The sequence below is a fragment of the Protopterus annectens genome, chromosome 7.part0 (genome assembly GCF_019279795.1).
Source record: "Protopterus annectens isolate FY-2018-M chromosome 7.part0, PAN1.0, whole genome shotgun sequence".
NCBI lineage: Eukaryota > Metazoa > Chordata > Ceratodontiformes > Protopteridae > Protopterus > Protopterus annectens.
In genome coordinates, this window is record NC_056739.1 from 292243923 (window position 1) to 292264853 (window position 20931).

Consider the following 20931-nt stretch of genomic DNA (forward strand, 5'->3'; position numbering starts at 1 on the left):
TGACATCCTGCACCTCTTTGGTGAGTAGGGTCTGTTGTGGTGTTAAGGAATTTTCCATGCAGCGAGACTGAGTGTTTTCAGCTGACCGTGAAGAGTTTTGTAGCTGTGCTGAGTCAGCAGAAGAGGCATTAGAGGTAGCGGCCAGGGAGGAGTATGTTAGGCTCCTTAGGAGTGGGTACCAGTGTTGTCTTTGCCAGTCTGGAGCAATCAGTATCATCTTCGGCCTGTCTGCTCTTGCTTCAAGAGCACCTTGGGTAGAAGAGGCAGAGGTGGGAAAGCGTACACTGTCCATCCTGTCCAACTGAATGAAAGGGCGTCCACTCTCCAGGTCTTTGGGTGAAAGGTCCTTGAACAAAACTTTTCCAGATGATGATTCTTGTGGGAGGCGAAGAGATCTGTGTCTGGCCTTCCCCACGCTTGGATTATCTTTGTAAACACCTGTGGATGCAACTTCCATTCGTGTGGATCTGTCATATTTCTGCTCAGATTGTCTGCCAACGTGTTTTCCAAACCTGGCAAGTACTGTGCTTGAAGTTCGATTTGCCATTCCAGAGCCAAGTTCCAAAGTGTCATGGCTAGTCTGCACAGGGGGTATGAACGTGTTCCTCCTTGTTTGTTTATGTACCACATTACTGTGGTGTTGTCTGTTCTTATAAGTAATTGTCCTGGATGCAACAGGTCCTTGAAAGCTGTAATTGCATTTATCACTGCTAGCATTTCTTTTTGATTGATGTGAAGGTGCTTTTCCTTTTGGGACCAATTGCCCTGAATGCACCTGTCTGTCATGTGCACCCCCCAGGCGTAATCTGAGGCATCTGTTGTGATGACTTGATTTGCTTGAGGCTTGAAGAATGGAAGGACTTTGTTTGGCATGCTTGGGCCCACCATAGAAATTCCTTTTGCAGACAGGGAATTATTGGTATTATTGTTTCCAAGCTGTGGCTGTGTTGAGACCATAGGTTTTTTAGGTATCACTGAAGTTTCCTCATATGCAACTTCGCACATGGGATTAAAAGAATGCAAGATGCCATGAAGCCCAGAGCCTGCAGGATTTTCCTTGTAGTAAGCCTGGTACAATTTGCTAGTGTTTTGAAGTACTGAGTTAGTTGCCCTTGTTTTTCTGGCGTAAGATAGGCCATCTGGGTGTTTGTGTCTAAGTTGGCACCCAGGAAAGTTATTTTCTGAGATGGTGTTAGTCTGGATTTCTCTTTGTTGATTGTGTATCCCAGAGAATTCAGTAAACGCGTTGCATAAGCCAGATGTTCCAGTAGTGTGTGCTTGCTGTCTGGTTGGATCAGGCAGTCGTCCAAATAAGGGTAAATTTGTATCCCTTGTAGTCTGCAGTATGCAATTACTGATGCCAGGCATTTCGTGAATACTCTAGGCGCAGTAGGTAAGCCAAAGGGCAATGCAGAGAATTGATAGTGGATTGAACCTGCAAGAAATCTGAGGTATCTTCTGCAGCTTTGTCTGATTGGAACATGCAGGTATGCCTCCTTGAGGTCCAATGCTACCAGCCAAAACTCCTTGCCCAGCATGGGAAGAAGCTGCTGTAATGTGAGCATCTTGAATTTTGGTACGAGTAGAAATGTATTTAGGATGGATAAGTTCAAAATGGGTCTCCAGTCGGTTCCTTTTCTTGGCACCAGAAAAAGTCTGGAATAAAAACCTTGACCTTGTTCGTGAGTAGGAACCTCTTGAATAGCTTTCATTTCCATGAGTTTTGAAATTTGTATTTGCGCCTCTGCCCTTTGATTGTGTAGCAGGTTTGGCATGCCTCTCATTTTTGGAAGTGTGTGAAAATGAAATCTGTAGCCTCGGTTTATAATGTCCAGGATCCATTTGTCTGTTGTGATATGCCAATTTCTTGTAAATAGTGCCAGCTTTCCTCCCAGGGGAGCTGCCAGCTGGGAGTTACTGGGCAGAAAAAGGAAGTCATTGGGTTTGCTTTCTGTATTGTTGTGCACTGTCTTCGCCACTTCTTGGGGCTGGAGTTTGCCATCGTCTGCCTCTATATGATCCTTGAGATTGTCCTCTGCCCCTTGTGCGCCTGTATCTACCTCTTTGGGGCTTGTCAGTGGCTGGAAAGGACCAGTTTTTTGATGGCCAATGTCTGTTTAAACGTGGTGGCTGTACCTGTAGAAAAGCCTTGACAGTTTGCATAGATTTAGCTTTTTCTTCCATTTTTCGTAGTATCTCCTCAGCATTAGTGCCAAATAACACATCCTTTTGTAAGGGAGCATCTAGCAGTTTAGCTTTAACATGATCAGGCAAGCTTTGTTCCCTAAGCCAGGCATGTCTACGAATAACTGATCCTGTAATAGCAGCTCTACTTGAGGCCTCCAAGGCATCATAGCCACATTGCAAGGTGTGTTTACCCACTTGTTCTGCACTATGCATCATATCCTGCAATTCCTTCAAATCCGGTTGTTCAGGCAGAGACATTTTGTTTCTTAATTGTGATAACAGAAACTGCTGATATTTAAGCATATGGAACTGACAATTTAAGGCTCTCATGGCTAGGGTGGCCGAAGTGTATACCTTTTTTCCCCACCTTTCTAAGGATCTAGATTCTCTTTCGGAAGGTAGTGGATTCTTGGCAGTAGAGGCCTTCATTCCCTTGGGGCCTGGAGAAATGGTTTCAGGGTCAGCATTATGGCTTTTGTAAAGAAATTGGTGAGAATTAGGAACTCTGTAGTACCTATCAGGTTTGACTGGGGCAGGAGGCAGGGAATCTGGATTAAGACAAGCCTCAGAGTAAACCTCATCAAGTATGTCCAGGACCGGAGGGGTATAGCCAGAGGTCTGTGTTGAGGTAAAAGAAATTCCCTAAGCCTTTTCTTGGAATCAGAAAAGTCTTGGCCTTCCCAATGGAAGTGCTCCCTCAAGGTGTGCAAGGTTTCCCCAAAGGAAAAATCCTCTGGGGGAGATGCAGAAGGAATGGACTTATTCTGCATCCGAATCTTCATAAGGGGAGTACGAGTGTTCCTCTACATCAGAATGTTCTGAGACAATGGAGCCCTGTTCAGAGGAGGGGGAATCTTCCTCCACTCTGGGTCTCTTGTCTGGAGGGGGCTGGGAACCCCTGATAAGGGTAATTAAATCCTCAGCCATTTTAAGCATCTGCTTTTTAGGCATGGGGCCTGAGGATGGGCCCTGTGCAACAGGCCTCTTGGGATGCATGGCTGATTTGGACTTGGTAAAGGCCTTAATGGAAAAGAAGAAGAGGGTCTAAATACACCCTGGGTGGAAGTGGTCCTATCCCCAGTAGGAGGTTCAACACTAACAGTGGCTTCAGTGGCTGTAGTCTGAGTAAGGGCCGAGGTACCTGCGGTCTCTGGTACAGAAGACACCGCCAAGGAGGTGTCGTCGGTAGTCAGGGACTGCATAGGTGTCTCGCTGAGAACCGGACCACGTGCAGCCGGTTTTGGCGTGGTGGTCTGTCCTTGCGTTTTTTGGACAAAACGGTAGTCGGAGTATCAGACGACATTTTATAATCAAAGGCTTTACCAAAATAATGTTGGGCGAACTCCACCCGACGCTTAATAGTGCGTTTATTGAAAATCGCACAAAAGCGACAGCCCGAGACGTCGTGGTCTGGGCCTAAACAAGGTATGGAGGGAATGGAAATCCTTATGCGGTACTTGCTTCCCACAAGAAATACAACTGTTAACTTTGTCTGACATCGGTCTGAGGCAAGAAAAGTTTCCCCAACGGGGTACTTAGCTTCAAAGAAGACTTCGGTTTCCAATTTTTTGTAAATTCAGGAGCTGGCCGACCGGCACTTGCGAACTGCTTCTGCTTCAGGTACCGCGCAGCAAAAAAGACTGAAGACTATGGCGTCTGCTGTGACTTGTATACCCCTGTCGCACTGACGTCAGGGAAGAAGGCGACAAACGACGCCAGACCAAGACTTTGGAATTCGGCCGACCGAGGACCCGCCTGACGGCAGAGAACCCATATGTGATTACTGCAGCTGTATGCACGATGAACATCTGGGTCTTTGTTGACATGCTTTTGAAGTAAGAAGTCAGTAGCTTTTGTTTGTCTGGCGTGAGATAAGCCATCTGGGCAGTTGTATTTAAGCTTGCACCCAGGCATATTATCTCTTGAGAAGGTACTAGTTTTGATTGATTTTCGTTTACTGTGTACCCTAGGCAAATCAGTAATCTTTTTACAAACGCCAGATGCTTTAGTAGAATGTCTTTGATCTCTGCTTGAATAAAGCAGTGGTCCAAGTAGGGATATATTTGAATTCCTGCGTCTGCAAAATGCAATTATTGGTGCCAGGCATTTTGTGAAGACCGTGGACGCAGTAGATAAGCCAAAGGGCAGTGCAAAGAATTGGTAGTGCATTGAGCCAGCTATGAATCTGTGGTATCTTTTGCAAGATTGTCTGATTGGGACATGCAGGTATGCCTCTGAGGTCCAAAGTTACAAGCCAAGCCTTCTTGCCCAGCATGGGCAGAAGCTGCTGCAGAGTCATTTTGAATTTCGGAACGTCCAGTAAAGTATTTAGAATAGACAGGTCCAGAATTGGTCTCCATGCTTTGTTCTTTCTTGGTACTAAGAAAAGTCTCAGTAAAATCCTTGTCCCTGCTCTTGTGGCACTGGCTGAATAGCTCTAGTGTCCATGAGAGATGAAACTTGTTTTTGTGCCTCTGCCCATTGATTGTGTGGCAGGTCTGGCATACCTTTTGCCTTTGGAAGGGTGTGAAAGTGGAACCTGTAGCCCTGAGAGACTATATTTAAGACCCATTTGTCCTGGGTGATCATGTGCCAATTTTGTGAAAAAAGTGCTAGCTTTCCCCCTAACGGTGCTGCCAGAAGATAAATGCTTGGCATTGGCAGAGGGAAGTCATTGGGACGGTTTCCTATATGGCTGTGATTTGTCTTCTCTGCTTTTGGAGGTAGAAGCACCCCATTGTTTGGGCCTGTATGAGCCCTGGGGCTGTTGTCTGCTTCTAGGGTGTCTATATATGCCTCGTTTTGGCCTGACACGGGAAAGGACCAATTCTTAGAAGGCCAGTTCCTGCTAAATTTGGGTAGCTGTACCTGCAAGAAATCCTTTACTGTCTGCATAGATTTAGCTTTATCCTCAATTTTCTTCAACACCTCTTCTGCCTTAACACCAAACAAAGTATCATGCTGTAATGGAGCACCCAATAATTTTGCTTTAACATGATCAGGCAGTCTGTTCCTTTAACCAAGCATGCCTTCTAATGACAGAACATGTTACAGCAGCCCTGCAAGAGGCCTCCAAGTGAATCATAACCACATTGCAAAGTATGTTTTCCCACTTGTTCAGCTGCATGCAATAAATCCTGCATTTCCTTGTTCTCAGAACAATCAGAATTTGTCAACATTTTCTGTTTTAGCAGAGACATTAAGTATTGCTGATAAGCATATGAAACTGACAATTTAAAGCCCTTACAAGCCAAGGTAGCAGAAGTGTAAACTTTTTCCCCCCATCTGTCCAGAGCCCTAGAATCTCTGAGGGGACAGGGGTTTTTGCAGTAGCAGCCTTGACCCCTTTGGGACCCTGAGAAATAGCTTCTGGGTCAGCAGCAGTGTTTTAAATAGAAATTTATGACAATCTGGAACCCTGTAGTATCTGTCTGGCTTAACAGGTGCAGGAGGTAGAGAGTCGGGAGACAGGCTGGACTCTGAAAATACATCTACAATGTCTAGAACAGGTGGAATAGCAAGGTCTGTGCTGAGGTAGTAAAAGAAAGTCTCTTGAGCCTTTTCTTAGAATGAGTAATCTTGGCTCTCCCAGTGGAAATGCTCCCTCATGGTATGCAGGACTTCACCAAAGGAGTTATCCTCAGGAGGAGAAGCTGAGGGGATAGATTCTTCAGCATCAGAATCCTCATAGGGAGGAATAGAGTATCCCTGGATAGATTCTTCAGCATCAGAATCCTCATAGGGAGGAATAGAGTATCCCTGTTCTGAAGAGGAGTCCGAGGAAATGGAAACCTGATCAGAGGGAATCATTCAGTGTCTTGCCTAGGCCTCTTATCAGGTGGGGTATGGGAAGCCCTGATCAAAGTAATTAGGTCTTCGGCCAGTTTGAGCATCTGTTTCTTAGACATGGAAGTCTGTCCTGGAGAGTGCTATACTTGTTTCCTTGTCTTTAAAACAGTCTTAGTCTTTCTCTTGGATGCTGAAGTTGGCTTGACAAAGCTGTGTAGGTCTGAAAACACCCTTAGAAGCCGATGCCTGCTCAGCGGCTCTGGACCCACCTGAGGGATTAGTTTCCGAAGGCCCAATACCTTGAGTATCTAGAGGCCTAGGTGTCTCCACGTGGGAGTCGGAGGTGGCTCTGAGGTAGCGGGCGTCAGGGGCTGCGAAAGCGCCTCACTAAGAACCGGCGACTGGCCTAGAAAAGGTTTTGTCGTCAGTTTTGGACCTCAGATGCCTGGCCTTTTCTTTTTCCTTGCGTTTTTTATGAACTCTGGGCGTCGGCTGTTCCGACGGCATTATACAGTTAAACCTTTGGCCAAAATAATGAAAAGCAAAATCATACCGACGCTTAGTGTGTTGGTTAAATGTAGCACAAAACCGACAACTAGCAACATCGTGGTCACTGCCTAGGCAAGAATACAGTAAGAATGAAAATCCTTAGGAGGTATTTGCTTCCCACAAGAAATACAATTATTAACTTTTTCTGACATCGGTCTGGAGCAAAACAAAAGTTTCCCCCAACGGGATACTTAGCTTTATTGGAAGACTTTGGATCGGAAATTCAATTTAGAAAATCTCAGGAGTTGGCCGACCGGCACTTGCGAACTGCTTTTGCTTCGGGCACCGCACGGCAAGAAAGACTGAAGAAAATGGCATCGGCTGCATCTTTTATACCCCTGGTGCACTGACGTCAGGGAAGAGGCGACAGCAACCGACCCTGGACCAGGACTTTGGAATTCAGGCAGACTGCGGGTAGCCTGCCAGCAGGATAACCCAAGTGTACTGACTGCAACAGTGAAACACGAACATCTGCTGAATGCTGCATAGGACATAAAAAATGGAAGTGGGATCTTTAGAAAAGAGAAGGAATAAACTACATAGAATTAATGGAATACAAGGGAACAATTCATACAGTAAAATGTTAAAGAGTTATGTTTCAGGGAAAGCAGTACTTGCACAATGCAATGTTAAATTGAATTAAGACAAAATTATGTCTATACAACGTGTACAAATGAAAAGCTTGGTTAGTTCTCTCCTGTAATTCAAAGTGGACTCATGATACCAAGCAGTACTTAATTGGTTTAAAAAAACTACTTCCTGTTTGCTGGGACACCATTTTAAATAATTTGTAGTCACTCCTCACAGTCTTGATCAGGAACAACAATGAAGAATGGGGAATCAAGTTACCACAACTTAAATTGCTTGCTAGGGGCACTGTGCCAATAAAAAGCAAGCTAATTGGTTTCTTCTTTTACAGTCTAGGTGAGTATTCCAACATTCATACTGCAGAACTGGTACAACCTGTAAAATTAAAAAAAATAATAAGTTTACTAAAAATTTGCGCTAATCACATGAAACAGGGATGTTAAGACACTCATATACCTTCACAGCCTCTGTAAACAATGAAAGTTCTTTAAGCAAAAGGTACCAGATGGGACAAGTGACCTGTAATGCTAGCACACAAGATAGCTGGAAAGAATTCTCTGAAAAACCGACAGCATGCGGCAACATAATCCTGTTACATCAGTGTCACTTCAAAGAAAGTGTCAACTCCAGAGAGGACAGCTAGTACTTCTGGTGCAATATACAAAGAAAAAGGGAAGTCAAACGTCAGCAAGCATGACAGTTGGTATTACCATAAAACATGTCCCATTTCCAAGAGGCTAAACTGTGAAGCAGATACAAAAACAATTATATAGTACACAACAGTAGGCAATGAGAAGGGGAACTATTCATTCCAAGAATGGTACAGAATCCAGTGAACTGCTGTCAATGGTGTTATGATCTAAAGCGTTACAAACTACTAAACGTGATGGACCTGCTACCCGAATGTGTAGCATTTTACTGCAATGGAGGAAATGCGCCCCCCCCCCCCATGTGCATTCACCTCAGAGTTGAACACAGACATAAGGCAAGGTGCGACAGCAGCAAGTGCACAATATTTTGTAGTCTGATCATAGTAACTTCAATTATTGAAAACACTCAAGAAATCGGCACTTTTCAAAGATTTTGTCCCTCCCCCATGTTCATGGTACGCAACCCTCGCAACAACTCCACCCACTCTACACAGCCAAGTGGAGGCCTTTTGTTTACTAGCTCAGATTTTACAACCATAGACCAATGTGTTAAGATAAGCCTATTACTTCCTGTAAGAAGACTCATTCCCGCACATGCCCCGCCAAGTCTCCTAAGCAGATTCGGCTTGGGAAAGCCAAGACACATGTCCCAGTCCCCCCTCTGCTACACGCTGCTAAAACCGCTCTGCAAAAGGTAGTTGCACAGCAGCAACCCAGACAGGACTACCTAAAGTATTCAAAATATGTGAAATAAAACTGGTTTAAAAGTTTAACAGATATTACACACACAGTAGATAAGTATAGCTGTAAGCTTATACTTCCAGATGGCGCCATCTGAAAAAAAAATTCAGTGTGCTACATTCTTTTTAGTAGTTCAGAGGTGTATTTAAATGCTTACTTCTGTACATGGATTAACAAGTCCACCATTGGGCATTAATTATGGTGTAGTATGATTTGAAAGTGAATTTTTCAGTACGAGCCACAGAAATCTGAATGGAAGTGTTTACAGAGTCAAATAATATAACAAAATATTTACTTCTAAGAAACTAAACAAGTTGAAACAATGTGCAGTGCAGACTGGATACTGATAATTTAGCACAGCAAGTCATCCAGAAAAAAAAAAAAGTTATAGCTTTAAGTGACCATTACCCTCTGAAAACTGTCAGAAACAAAATAAGCCCTAGAGCATTCAATAGTGCTAGAAATTTCAAGGCAGACATGCACTGGATGGAGAAGCCACAAGCACATTAGTATAAAAGGTAAGCCAAGTTGCAGTGTGTGCTTTATCATAAAGCTAATTTTGACTGCTTTAGTCCTGCAACATCCCATGGTTACCTCCATCCATCCTCAACCCCTTTTTCCACATTTTACACTGATTTGGGTGTCACTTCCGTGGGGACAAACATCTTGAGCCAAAGTTTACACTGCGGGGTGGCTAGCCCAGCTGTGGTAGTTCAGTCTACTCACTCACGCACACACTCGCCTACGGCAAATTTAGAGGATCCAATCCACCACCTGCATCTCTTTGGAATGTGGGAGGAAACAACAGCACCCAGAGAAAACCCACATGACTGCAGGGAAGACATGCAGACTCCGCACGACAATACCATAGTCATCTATAACTCACTAAAAGAAAAAAATAGTCAAAACAAACACAGCATCTCTGTATTTGTGCAAACCTGGTATCAGTGAAACAGAACTAAACAAAATATCAGCAACATTCCAGGAAGTCGAAAATAAAAATTAGTCTTCCCCAAAAACACAGACTCCCACAGACACGGGATTAAATTTCCAGACTTGCTCCATGTGGTCATGTCCTCAGTTGTATACAGTCCTCCTCCCTCTATAGTTACCCAACTCACTGCAAAAAAAAACTGCTTTCATTTGCAAAAAACAGAGTGACAAGCAAAGTACAGTTGTGTACACTTACCATAAATATAGATGTTAGAGTGTATTCACTGTTGCAGTCATCACACTTGGGTTGTCTGCAGGTAGCCCTCAGTCAGCACGAATACCAAAGTCTTGGAATTTCTGCATCAGATGCTGTCGCCTCTTCCATGACATCAGGTTGTCAGGGGTATAAAACATGCAGCCGACACCATTACATCAGTTTTTCTTGCCCCAGATGTCAGGAGCCCCCAAAATAGGAAGCAATTACATGCTGTGGAACACCTCCAGTAAAAAGTAACCACTGTCATAAGATATAGCCAAAAAAAAAAAAAGAGGATAGGTAGAAAGTACAGGAAAGTCAGGGGCCTGGAGGAAGGGTAATCAGGACTGCAACAGTGAATACACTCCAACATCTACATTTATGGTAAATGTACACAACTGTACTATGTTCTTCGTGTTTCACTGTTGCAGTCATCACACTTGGGTTGATTCCCAAAGCTGAGGAAGGGTGGAGGCAGTCAAGTAGTATTAGGAATGGCTAGCAGGCCTTGTAGGACTGCAGTAGCAAATCCAGCTCTGGATTTAGAAAAGATAGGCAAGTGGTAATGCTTGGTGAAGGTGTGTACCGAGCTCCAGGTTGCAGCTTCCAGGATGTCCCTGGTAGGGACTCCCCTGAGAAACGCTGTAGAAGTAGAGGTAGCCCTAGTGGAATGGGTTCTGATCCCCCTGTGGGGTAGGTTTTCCATGGTGCTTGTAGCAGAAATGGATGCAGTGTGTTATCCATTTGGAGATTGTTTGCTTTGAGATGGCCTTGCCCTCTGCCCATGTAGCAAAGCTGACTAGCAGCTGGTCAGATTTTCTGAAACGTTTAGTCCTGTCATGGTAGAACCTAAGCTGTCTGTACACGTCCAAGGAGTGCAGGATCCTTTCCCCTTTGGGGATTAGGAAAAAAGGTTGGTAAATGGATGGATTGGTTTAAAGCCACACTGGATACCACCCTGGGCATAAATGATGCATTAGTCCTGAGGGAAACCCTGTCCGCATGGAAGATAATGAAGGGTTTTACAGCCATAAGGGCATGTAACTTAGACACTCTTCTTGGTGAAGTGATGGCTAGACGTAAGGCCATTTTCTAAGAGAGGAATTTTAACTCTGCTGTAGCCACAGGCTCAAAAGGAGGAAGCGCGAGTTCCTCTAGTACAAAGAGATGGTCCCAGGCAGGAGTGGGAGCTCTCCTCGGGGGTCTCGTTAGCTCCTCTCAGGAACTGTTTGACCAGAGGGTGACAGAAGAGGGGTGACTCAGTGTTGTAATCAGCTGAGATGGCAGAGGCATGAATCTTAATTCATGAGAAGGATAGGCCTTTGTGGAGCAGCTCTGCTAGATAATCTAGGATTTGAGGTAAGTTGGGCACGGCCGTCTCCTTTCCCCGAGACTGGCTCCAAGAACAGCATATTTTCCACTTTTCTAAATAGTACTTCCTAGTACTAGGCCTCCTGGCCTCAAGGATGACAGCCAGCACCGGTTTGCTGAGGATTGCTGGTGATGTATTCAGGGAATAAGCCAGGATGCTAGGTTCAGGGTTTGCAGCTGAGGATGCAAATTCTGGCCCTCCTGCTGGGACAGCAGAGAGGAGGTCTGATGCAGGTGCCAGGGTGGCACTGTTGTCAGTATGCATAAAAAAGTGGGTACCAGTGTTGGCATGGCCAGTCTGGTGCAAGAAGGATTGCCCTTGGCTAGTCCTGTTAGATCTCGAGTAGTACTTTCGAGGAGGGGCAGAGGGGAAAGGCATAGATGGAGAGGTTTTCCCATGTAAAGGATAGGGCATCCACCTTCCAAGCTTGGCTGTGGGGAGTTTTAATGCACCTGTGGATTAGAAGCTTGAATGAGTTTGGCTCCAGTTTCCACTCGTGAGTTCTTTAGATTTCTGCTTAAGTAGTTTGCCACTGAATTTTGCCTGCCTGGCAGGAATTGAGCTTGCAGGTGAACTTAATTGCTCAAGGCTGTGTTCCACAGAGCCGTGGCTAACTACAGAGTGGGTAAGGAGGAGTCCCCCCCCCCCAACTTATGTACCACATAACTGTGGTGTTGTCCATCTTTATCAAGAGTCGTCCTGGAAGGATAAGGTATCTGAAGGCTGTCAGTGCATTCTGTGCAGCTAACATTTCTTTCCGATTGATTTGCAGGTGCATTTGCCCTGGGCTCCATTTGCCTTGAATGCATTTGCCTGCCATGTGAGCCCCCCATGCATAGTCTGATGCGTCTGTTGTCAGGGTTTGGGCAGCAGGGGGTTGAGTGAAAGGGAGTCCCTTGTGGTTGCAGGCCTCTGCACACCAAAGGAACTCTGTCCTTAGGCAAGGAATGATAGGAATCACTGTTTCCAGGTCCTGAGAATGTTGACACCAGAGACTTTTTAAGTACCATTGAAGTTTCCTCATATGCAGTTTTGCATATGGAATTAGGAGAATGCATGAGGCCATGAACTCTAGGGCTTGCAGTATTTTTCTTGCAGATAGCTGGGTTTGGGTGGCCAGTAGTTTGAAGTAATTGGTCAAATAAATCTACTTTTCTGGAGTGAGGAATGCCATCTTGGAAGTTGTGTTCAAGCTTGCTCCGAGGAATACAAATTTTTGGCCGGGTACCAGATGGGATTTCTTTTCGTTGATGGTATACCCCAGAGAAGTTAGCAGTCTCAAGTGTCAGGTGCTGATGTATCAGTCAGACTGAATAAGAATCATCCAAGTATGGGTAAATTTGAATGTTTCTCTGCCTGCAGTATGCAATGGCTGGAGCCAGGCACTTTGTGAATACCCTGGGCGCAGTAGATAAGCCAATGGGAAGTGCAGAGAACTGATAGTGCATGGAGCCTGCCCTGAAACAGATATTTCCTGCAAGACTCCCTTATTTAGATGTGCAGATAACTTTTTTTTTTAAGTCTAGGGTGACCAGCCAGGAGTCCTTGGCTAGCATAGGAAGCAGCTGTTGTAGTGTAAGCATTTTGAACTTTGGTACCACCAGGAAGGTGTTGAGAATTGACAGATCCAGGATAGGGAACCAAGAGTCCTCTTTTCTGGGCACCAGAAACAGAAAGCCTGTCCCCTTTGCTCTGTTGAAACACATTGAATAGCCCTGATAGTGAGAAGAGAAAGTACTTGCTTTTGGGCCTCTACCCACTGGTTTGGAGGAAGATCTGGCAATCCACTTGGGGTTGACAGTGAGTGGAACTGGAATCTGTATCCCTGGGATCAATGTTTAAGACCCATAGGTCATGGGTAATGTATTCCCAGTTTTTTGCACGCAGGGCGAGTTTTCCTCCTAGGGGTGCAAGTACTTGGGCATGGCTGGGAAGGATGAAGAACAAGTCATTGTGAACTTTTTCCATAAGGGAGTGGCTTACCACTCCCTGTTTTTGAGGTGGGAGCACTCCACCGTTTAGATCTGTGCATACCCTGAGACTGCAGTCTTTGTGGTCTGTTGCCCCTGGGTTTAGACTGTAGGCCTGGGAGGGGGAAAGGACCAGTTTTTTTGAGGGCCAATGCCTACTGAATCTAGGTGGCTGTACTTAAAAGAAATCTTTAACAGTTTGCATAGATTTAGCTTTTTCCTCCATCTTTAAGTACTTCTGCTTTTGTGCCAAACAAAAATTCTTGTTTTAATGGAGCATCAAAAATTTTGCTTTAACATGGTCTGGCAAGATTTGTTCCTTCAGCCAAGCATGCCTTCTCAGAAAGTACAGTTGTGTACACTTGCATTAATGTAGATGTTAGAGTGTTATTCACTGTTGCAGTCCTTACACAATGGGTTATCTGGCTCCCGGTAGCCCACAGTCGGCCAGAATATCAAAGTCCTTGGTATATGACGTCAGCTGCCTTCGGTTTAAGCCTGACATCAGGTGCAACTGATGCCATTTCCTCAGTTTTTCTTGCCTTAACTGTCAGGAGCCCCCAAAAAAGGTTAGACCAGGAAAAGAAAAAACAGTCTGTGCCGTAGGAAAAAACAGGGATGGAAGGGGTGGGAAAACCAGGACTGCAACAGTGAATACACTCCAACATCTACATTTATGGTAATTGTACACAACTGTACTATGCTCGTAGTGTTTCACTGTTGCAGTCCTTACAAAATGGGTTGATTCCCAAAGCAGAGGAAAAAAATAAAAGGGAGGAGGTGGTTGGTCGGAGATGAGATAAGAGATCCTTCTGGGGAATGCCCAAACGCTGAATGATGCGAAAGAAAATGGCCTTGTTTAGTTGCCACTCATGAGGATCCAGGACCTGCCTGCTCAACCGGTCTGCTAAGGTGTTGAACCTTCCTGGAAGAAACTGAACTATCAGATGAATGCCCATGGAAGCTGCTATGGACCATAGTATCATGCTTTGTCTGCACAGGGGGTAAGAGCGAGTCCCTCCCAGCTTGTTGATGTACCACAGGATTGTGTATTGTCTGTCCTGACTAGAAGAGTACCAGGAGACGGAAGAAGCTGGAATGCCAATTTCTTCAGTTTTATGTGCAAATGAACCTGTTGAAGTCCCCTGAATGCATCTGCCCTTTAGATGTGCTCCCAAAGCGTAGTCCAAGGCATCTGTAGTGAGAGCCTGGCTAGCAGGAGGTGGACAGAAAGGCAGGACTCTGTTCTGTGCACAGGCTGTCGCCCACCAAAGGGACCCAAGTCTGCAGGCAGGGAATCAGATGAAGTATCAAGTCTAAATCCTGTGTGTGTTGACAAAGGTTTTTGAAATATCATTGTATTTTCCTCATATGCAGTCTTGCATACGGAATCAGAATACATGAAGCCATGAATCCCAGGGCTTGCAGGAATTGCCTTGCAGAGAGAGCTGGGTCATGCTTTCCAAATTCTTGAAGTAATTCGAAAGATCCATTTGTTTCTCTTTGAGGGAAGAATACCATCTGGGCAGCTGAGTTCAGACTTGCTCCCAGGAATACAATCTCCCTAGTGGGTACCGATTTTTATGTTGATAGTGTAGCCTAAAGAGGTGAGAAGTTTCTTTACAAAGTCCAAATTCTTTAGAGGTTGCTCTGGAGAGTTTGCCTGAATAAGAGAATCGTCCAAGTAAGGGTAAATTTGAATGTTTCTTTGCCTGTAAAAAACAATGACTGGAGCTAGGCATTTTGTAAAAACTCTGGGAGCAGTAAGTAAAGCCAAAGGGCAGTACCGAGAATTGGAAGTGCCTGCTCCCCACCATGAAGCAAAGGAACTGCCTGCAGCTTTCCCTTATTAGGATGTGCAGATAAGCTTCTTCGAGATCCAAAGTCACCAGCCAGGAATCGTTGGCCAGCATTGGCAGCAACTGCTGAAGAGCTAGCATTCTGAACTTGGGAATGACCAGAAAAGTGTTTAGCATGGACAAATCCAAAATAGGGCACCAGGTGCCTCCTTTTTTGGAAACCAGGAAGTCTCTAGTAGAAACCCTAACCTATCTGTAGTGCAGGAACTGGCTCTATTGCTCCCAGACTTAGCAAAGAAACTTGTTTTTCTCCTTCTGCCATTTGATGTGAGGGAATATCTGGGTATCCTTGGAGGACAGGGAAGGTGTGAAAGGAGAACTTGTAGCCCTGGGATACTATTTTGAGCATACATCTGTCGTATGTGATGGTGTACCAGACCTCTGCAAAAATGGCTAACCTTCCCCCCAAAGGAAACCCTGGGCCTGCAGAGGCAAGCAGGAGAAGGCCAGAGTCACTGGGAATGCTTGCTTGAGAAGTTTGCTTAGAATTCCCTGATTTTGAAGAGGAAGCCTGCCAGTGCTTAGACTTTAGAGGGGTGGAAGTCTGTCCCCTAGAAGATCCTAGGCCTAGTGTGACCCCGTTTACTAGGGTCAGGAAAAGTCAAATTCTTAGAAGGGTAATGTCTACTAAACGAGGAGGCTGAACTTGCAGAAAATCCTTAACTGTTTGCATAGATTTGGCCTTATCCTCCAACTTTTTCAACACCTCTTCTGCTTTGCTACCAAAAAGATTGTCCTTGTGCAAAGGCACATCCAGTAATTTAGATCTGAACGGTTCAGACACGGGCTGTTCCCAGAGCCAAGCATGGTCTTCTAATAAAAGAACCAGTGGCTGCTGCCCTGCAAGAAGCCTCCAAAGTGTTGAAACCACAATGTAGAGAATGTTTAGTGACAAGAGTGCAGAATTCAATAAATCTTGCATGTCCTTACTCTCCATCAGGAAAGGAACAGCAGCAATTTTAGCCTTAATGGCCTCCAAAGTTTGCTGCTGACACTTAAGCATATGAAAAAGACAATTAACAGACCTAATCACCAGGGTGGAAGTATAAATCTTTTTTACCCCATCTATCCAAGCCCTAGATTCCGTCAGAAGGAACAGGATTTTTAGCAACCGTGGCTAACACCTTTAGGGCCCTGAGAAATAATCTCTGGCTCAGCAGAAGTATTAAAGAACGGATGAGAATCAGGAACTAATACCAGTCAGGCTTTCTGGGAGCAGGAGGAATAGAATTAGGAGTCAAAGAATTCTCCATGAAAACCAACAACTTCCAAAACAGGAGGGATATCCAAAGGCTTAAGCTATGGCAAATCCAAACATTCCCTAATCCATTTCTAAGACTGAGGGTAGCCCTGACTTTCCCATCTGAAATGCTCCAAGAGTATTCAGAGAATCTCCAAAAGAAAAATCTTCTAGAGGGGAAGCAGAAGGGATGGAATCTTCTGCATCAGAATCCTCAAAACCAGAAAAAAGTTGAGGTTTCCTCTTCATCAGCAGAGTTACTGAAAACCTCAGAGTCTGAGGCAGACAAAACTTCCGGGGACAATTCCCTAGCCCTCTTGGAAGGAGGTGGCAGAGATCCCCTGAAAAGGGTTAAGAGATCACTAGCCATTTTAATCTGAGACTAAGGCATTTGAGGGGAGGCAGGCATCTGCTTTGGAGTAGATTTTCGGCTGGAAGGCCTGCTAGAAAGCCAGAGGGACTCAGGAGGTCTAGAACCGCAGTAGTCTGAACCAAGATAGTCGGTCTGGATCTGGTCTCCAAGCGGAGAAGAGGCCTCAGAAGCCAGCACCTGCTTAGTGACTCCTGATCCATCAGAGGCAGCGACTGGCGGAGAGTCAGAAGACAAAGTGGAAGCCTGCGGTATGGAGGACTCAGAAAAGGTCTCTGCAGACGCCTGCTGCTGAACATCTGCAGACCGCAGGGGTAATGAAAGCACCTCACTGACTACCGCTGGGCTGACAACCAACTCAACAGGGACGTAGTCTGCTAATTTGACCCCAAGCCTGTCGTGGTCCTTATCCTTGCGCTTCTTAGGAACAGCTGAAAATTGGGAGACCAGAAGACGCCATAACGACGAACTTAGGCCAAACTCCAGAATGCTTGAACAAGATCCTAACTCTACAGCGTACCGTACGAGAGTTGAAAGAAGCACAGGGAACACAATTACAGACATTGTGCTCAAGGCCCAAACAAGTCATGCAATAGGAGTGAAAATCACGGTGCGGAATCTGTTTTCCACAGGCAAGACCGTTATTAACTTTGTCTGACATTTGTTAAAGCAAGAAAAGAGGGTCCCCAATGGGGTACTTATGAGGATGTCTTCAACTAAGTAGTTGGAAAACAAAAAGAAGGTACTCTGCCAACCGGCAGCTGTGCAAAATGCTTCTGCGGCAAGAAATGAGGAAAGGGAGTCAGCTGCCTTCCTTTGTACCGAACGCCCTGACGTCAGGCTTAAACCAAAGGCAGCCAACGTCATATACCAAGGACTTTGGTATTCTGGCCGACTGTGGGCTACCAGGAGCCAGATAACCCTTTTGTAAGGACTGCAACAGTGAAACACGATCAGACCCAGTGACAGCAGCCCTGCAAGATGCTTCTAAGACATCGAAACCACACTGCAAAATATGTTTACCAACTTGGTTTGCAGAATGCATTAGCTCTTGTAAATCTATTTTCTGCACAATCAGGAATAAACATTGTTTACTTCCATAATATGCTGCTGGTGCTTGTGAAACTGGCAATTTAAAGCCCTGATGGCAAGAGTTGCAGAGGTATATGCCCTTCTTATCCCATCTGTCTAAAGCCCTAGAATCCCTGTCTGAAGGTTTTTTTTGGCTGTAGTAGCCTTAATACCTTTAGGTCCCTGGGAAATTGTCTCTGGATCCGCAGTAGGATTTTTAAAGAGAAATTTGCATAGGAACATCTTAAGTCGGGAGACCAGAAGATGCCATAATGATCAATTTATTTAGTTACATTTGTTGACCGGGAATGTCCAACTGGATGCAGGTCCATTTTCAGCAGAGGCCAGGGGAGAAAAGCTCCACAAATTAAAATATTACAGACAGTTACAGATGTAGAATCCTAGCAATTAAAATATTACAAACAGTTAAAGATAAAGAACATAGTACATTCAGTAGATAATGAGCATCTGTTCTACCCACGAAGTCATAGCAGATATTAACAATTGTTACAATAAGAAGTTACTGCCATGTAATAAGTAGATAGGCATGGAAGCATCAGAGCTTGCTGTAAATCAAAGGTAGTTTGTGGGGTGGAAGAGAGGTAGAGGGTAGATGGAGTGCAAGAAGTTAGAGGGGAGAGTTACAAGGGCATAGCCAGCATGTTTTTAGGTGTGCTTTAAAGTAAAGCTTTGAAATGGCTGCATGATGGTAGAGAGGTTATTGTGGTGGTGGGGGTTCCATTATTTGGCTATAGCGCTGGAGAATAGTGCTTCTCCAGCAGTGTTATTGACTCTAGTAACCTGCAATTGATTTTTGTTGCTGGATCATAGTGGTCTGGTGGTGAGATAGGGTTGGAGTAGATACCTGAGGGATGGGACCTTTAGAGGATGATTAACCAGTTTGTGGGCGAGTGTGAGTTGATGCCACTGAAGGAGGTGAGGGAGTTGTAGCCAACCTAGTTCAGTAAGTCAGAGACCATGGTGACTGTGGCAGGATGTTCCGGTGGTGAATTTGGCGATTTTGGTGTAGCAGGTCTCGAGTTTATTTAGATTGCATTGCCTTAGGTTGGTATATATAGGAGAGGCAAAGTAGGGTGGAGATAAGGTGCGAATTTGCAACTGAAATCCTAGCTGCTTTGGTGAGAAGTTGCTTATTTCTGTATAAGGCTCCTAGTTTTTGGTGGACTTTGTTTATGGTCATGGATATGTGAATGTCAAATTTGAGACTGTTGTCCAACTCCTAGCAATTTGGTGTGATCTGTTGGGTGGATAGTGGTGTTGTCTTTTGCTGTGATGTTAAAAGTGAGTTGTTTTGAATACGTTTGGTGGGTTCGAAGAGGAGGAGTTTAGTTTTGTTTGGGTTGAGTATTAACTGGGCATCGGATAGCTAAGTTTGAGGAAAAGGCATCCTGTGTGACCTTCTGCAGTTCAGGTAGGGACTGGGCTGAGCAGATGATGGTTGAGTCATCTGCATATTGTAGGTGCGCGCCATGTTTGGCTGCAGAGGGTAGATTACTGGTGAAAATAGAGAAGAGTAGGGGTCCAAGGATGGAACCTTGGAGAACACCAATAGAGACAGGTAGTTGTAGAGATGTGTCATTTTGCCATACAACAGATTGCTGGTGGTCAGACAGATAACTTTGAAACCAGTTGGTGACTGAGAAAAGGATAGGCTATTGAGTACAGAGAAGAGTTGTGTGTGTGGGATTGATTTAGATAGGTCTAGGAAATGATGAAATGGAATCCTCTGCATCAAAGGAAATGATGAAATGGAATCCTCTGCATCAAAATCCTCATAAGTAGATAAGGGTACAAATCCTGGTAGTCAAAACGAACAGAGATATCAGATTCCTAATCAGAAAGAAAAATCAGTTCTAGGTCTCAGAGGGGGAAGGCTGGCTTCCCCTAATTAAAGTAATAAGGTCTTAAGCCATTTTAAATAAATTGTTTTGAGGAATATGGGCCTGAGAATGTGGTTTGGTAGTCTGTTTTCTAAGCATAGTACGAGCTTTACGCCTGAGGAATTCTGTATTCTTAGCATGAAACGAAGTCTGTTTACTACGAAAATCTGTAGACCTGAATACACCCTCAGAAGCCGGTGCCTGCACAGCAGCTCCAGACCCATCCAAGACAGAGACAGCCACAGGTTCCATAGTCGAATAAGCATTTTGCGGCATACTGGACTCCAAATGGGTCTCAGTAGAGGCCTGCGAGTCTGTAGTAGTGGGTATTGGAGGCTGCGAAAGCGCCTGTGTACCAGCGAACTGGCGACTACCTTAACGGAAGTGCTGTTGGCAGTTTTGGACTAGTGGTATGTCTCTGTCTTTATCCTTATGTTTTTTTCAGAAAATCTGTAGTCGGATGGCTTAACGAAGCCATTTTGGAGTACAGAAATAGAGAACGAAAGTACTTCGCTACAAAAAAATAGTCAGACGACGATGAACAGTTCAGGCGTTTAACTGGGCACAAAACAGACAGTGAGAGACATCGTGGTCTGGGCCTAAACAGGTGACACAGCAAGAATGAAAATCACTAGGAGGTATTTGCTTTCCACAGGCAAGACAATCGTTAACTTTTTCTGACATCTGTTACAAAAAGAAAAAAAAAATATCCCCAATGGTGTACTTAACTTTTTGGAGACTTCAGGTTAACTCAAACGAAAATTTCAGGAATCAGCCGACCGGCACTTGCAAACTGCTTCTGCTTCAGGCACTGCACAGCAAGACAGACTGAAGTAATGGCGTTGGCTGCATGGTTTATACTCCCTGACGACATGGAAGTAGCACAACAGCATCTGCAGAAATCCGAAGACTCTGATATATTCAGGCTAGCTGAGGGCTACCTGCAGGCAGATAACCCAAATGTGATGAATGAAACAGTGAAACACGAACATCCAAGTGATGCAGTAAGAATGAAAATCCGAGGTATGTGCTTTCCGCAGGCAAAACAATTGTTAACTTTGACATTGGTTAGAGCAAGAAAAAAGGATCCCCAACGGGGTACTTGGCTTTAGAAGACTTCAGGTTGAAACTCGTAAAATGAAAATTTCAGGTAGTGGCAGATAGGCACTTGCAAACTGCTTCTGGCTGCTGCATGGCAAGAAAAGCTGACTTAATGGCATCAGCTGCACGTTTATACCCGTCAAGGAAGAGTCGACAGCATCAGATGCAGAAATCCCAAGACTCTGGTATTTGGGCTGACTGAGGGCTACTTGAAGGCAGATAACCCAAGTGTGATGACTGCCAACAGTGAAACACAAAGAACATCTATAAGCCACTGCCAAGGTTACAGGGAAGCTGTGGTATAATGAAAAGCAGATCTTGAAGTGTGCCACAGCAGCAAGCCACCATACATAT

At 44.8% G+C, this 20931-nt stretch overlaps 1 protein-coding gene across 1 annotated transcript in view; it reads right to left on the minus strand.

Moving 5' to 3' along the window:
• DSTYK (dual serine/threonine and tyrosine protein kinase) overlaps nt 1-20931 on the minus strand; it is a 1161378-nt gene that overhangs the window by 1072393 nt on the left and 68054 nt on the right. The window lies entirely within an intron of this gene.